We start from the raw sequence: 3,076 nt of genomic DNA, 5'->3' as shown, positions 1-3,076 counted from the left end.
TTTTTCTTCATTTTTATTACTCCTTATCCGATATACAAATTCGTACCTTGTACAACACTAAATAGCTAGTTGTACATGTCTAATTCACTACAACTTAGGGACATAGCCAAAAATATGATCTGATGTTATTGCTGTTAGAAGCTTAAAACAAGTATCTGATAGAAAATATTGAGGAGAAAATATCCAACTTTGTTTTCAACTATAGTGTGTTCTTAACATCCCAGGATACAACTGCATAGAATCCTGTCTGTTATATGTTAACTTATACTCACATATATGTGATTCAGAGAAGTAATAAAAACAAGCAGAGTATTGGCAATACTCATGAATGCAAAAGTCACATACTACTGTTTCTTTTCCTTTAAATCATAAATAACTCAGCTTTAACATTACTTGAACAGTTTTTCTAAGATTTTCAGTATTTTACATTTTCAGTTCATACTGCACTGAAGTGTGTGCGTGCACACATGGGCATGATCAGTCCTCAGGTTTTCTGATGTCAAACAAGCAGTGTCTGACCATTTATTGTAGAAAAGCTCATTGCATGAATACAAGATTAATTCATTTTGCAAATGTTAAGTTTCATATTTTAAGGATTCTTATTTAAGAAAGCATTAGTTTATTGACCCTAGCACACAATTATAGCAGTACTTGACTATTATAAAGGAATTCTAAGCACCCCAATACTGTGGGACAAAGGTCTTGCTTGTATTGTTTTAATACAACACTGATTTACCAGTAGCCAAGCATGAATTAGGGGCAGGGTGACGAGAACAGAATTCTGGGAAGAGGTAAGGGTCAGTTTGCAGTTGTCACCCAGGCACAGAGGAAGCAAGATGAGAATGCTTCACTGATAAAAGGTATCAAGCCACGTGGCTGAACAGACAAGAATTCTGGACTAATTTGTAAGAGTTAAATAAGCCTGAGCTACTGGCCAACCAGTTTGATTAATGTAGACCTCTGTATGCTTCTTTGGGACTGAAGGGCTGCGGGACTGGGTGGGACAGAAACCTCCGCCAACAACCCGAGTATGTAATGATAGCACCCATGGAAAGGATTTGCTCAAATTTTAGTATCTTATCTAAGATGGGGAAAATGAAGAACAGAGTTTTAAAAGCTCTTACTTCTCTGTTTATATTCCCTGATTTTAGTCATTTGGAGGCGAGGGAGACCTTATGTAACAGGAAAGCACTCCAAAGTGGAAGCTCAACAAGTTTTGTTATATGAAAGAATGAAAATATCCAAACCAGTCAAACATTAATGCATGAATCCATAAGCTCAAATAAAAGACCAGTCATTCCTATTGAAAGGAAACAAATGATGCGCTATGCCTGAGCTTGTGTCCACCAAACACAGTGCTTGAAAATATTGCTTACATGAAGTAAGCACTTTAAACACTGGGGTCTTAAATCCCTCTTCACATCAGAAGTTAAAATGACCTCAGATTCTTATCAAATGGTGTTAATTAGCAAAAAGCAGTTAACATATAATGGTAATTAATAAAAAGCAAATAAAGTGGGGTTGTGCCGCATGGAAAAGCAGCAATAGTGCTCCTAGCAGTCTGTCCCCTCTCCACTTAGCATTGTTAACTAGCAGGTGTTACTAACTATCTCACTGTGACATGGACACATTGGTACTTTGTCACTTTTATAGAATGTTTTGCTATGGTCTGACTGTCCCCTATCAAACTCATGCTGAAATTTGTTATTGGTACAGTTCTAGGAAGTGGAATCTTTAAAGATGGGGCTCAAGACTGTGGTAGAAAGTGGTATGATAACAAAAGACCCTATTCTCCCCAACCGCTTTTACCATGTGATAAAGCAGAAAGCTCTTGCCAGATGTTGGCACCTGACGAGTTACCTAGTCTGTAGTAGTCCATTATAGCAGTACATTGCCAAATAATACATGTCTCTTGGTAAATTTTCAAACTGCTTTTTATTCCAGATGTTGAAAAGCCAGCCTCACCTCAGTTCTTTCAAGATACATGTTCAAAACCATGTGTTTGTGGATGTCAAAACAGGCCAGAAGAGGGCATCGGTTCCCCTAGAGAAGCAATGCATAAGAGTTCCAATTGGTTGAGAGCAGCAAACATGGGTTCTGCTCAAACTCTGGTCCTCTAAAAGAGCAGCAAGTGTTATCAGCCCTCATCGCCTATTTCTCATCAGTACACTATGAACAGCACTATATTTTTTTCTAAAACAGAATTCAGCTTAATAAAACAAACACAGTAGCTTAGTCAACAACAGTACTTTCATTCAACTACATTTACTAACTATTGCAGAGACAGTTATCTGCATATTACCCTGTAACTGTCCTGATTTAGTGCAGGAAACGATTAAGGATTTTCTATTTGAAGAAAGAATGAATACATTTACATTCTTTTCAGATTGGAGTTTAGACACAGGGCCAAGGTAATTTTGAATGCACTCTTAAGATTAATGTGAGAACAGCAATCCTGCATCATTTTTCTCTTCCAAAAGACTGTTGTTCTGTTGTTCTATGTACTGCTCCAAAATCCATGAACTGGATAATTTATAAACAATATAATGTTTTTGTTTTGGATGCAAGAAAATGCATCAACTTCTCTGGTGTTTGCCTATTTCTGTGCCCAAACCAGTACCTGTTCCCAACTCTTCCAAGGGAAGAGACTTAACTCCTCGCACAGTGGAGGAGTAGAAGACTTTGCAGCCTAAAGCAGTGTCCCCTAGTCACATTCCAGGGCACCCATCCACCGACAGGCAGCCTCTTTTGTGAGGAATCACATCTCCAAGGCCCCACACCTCTTACTACCACCCACAGCTGACTGTAACTAAGCACACGCATTGGAAGAACAGTAAACCACTAGCAGTCGGCTTCCACTCTAAAGATAACTCTTGATGACAAAACAAATACTTTGAGATGTCAATACATACTGAAATAGTTAAGGACATGAAATTTGTAGCTAGGTTTCCTCCCTGGCACAACCTCACTCCCACTGCTACTCAAACTAGCTTACTCAAGTTCAAGTGCACGGAGAAAGAAAGAAAGGAAGAGAGAGAGAGAGAGAGAGAGAGAGAGAGAGAGAGAGAGAGAGAGA

Source organism: Microtus ochrogaster, unplaced genomic scaffold, assembly GCF_000317375.1.
Source record: "Microtus ochrogaster isolate Prairie Vole_2 unplaced genomic scaffold, MicOch1.0 UNK23, whole genome shotgun sequence".
In the NCBI taxonomy this organism is placed as follows: domain Eukaryota; kingdom Metazoa; phylum Chordata; class Mammalia; order Rodentia; family Cricetidae; genus Microtus; species Microtus ochrogaster.
This window is presented reverse-complemented; position numbering follows the sequence as displayed.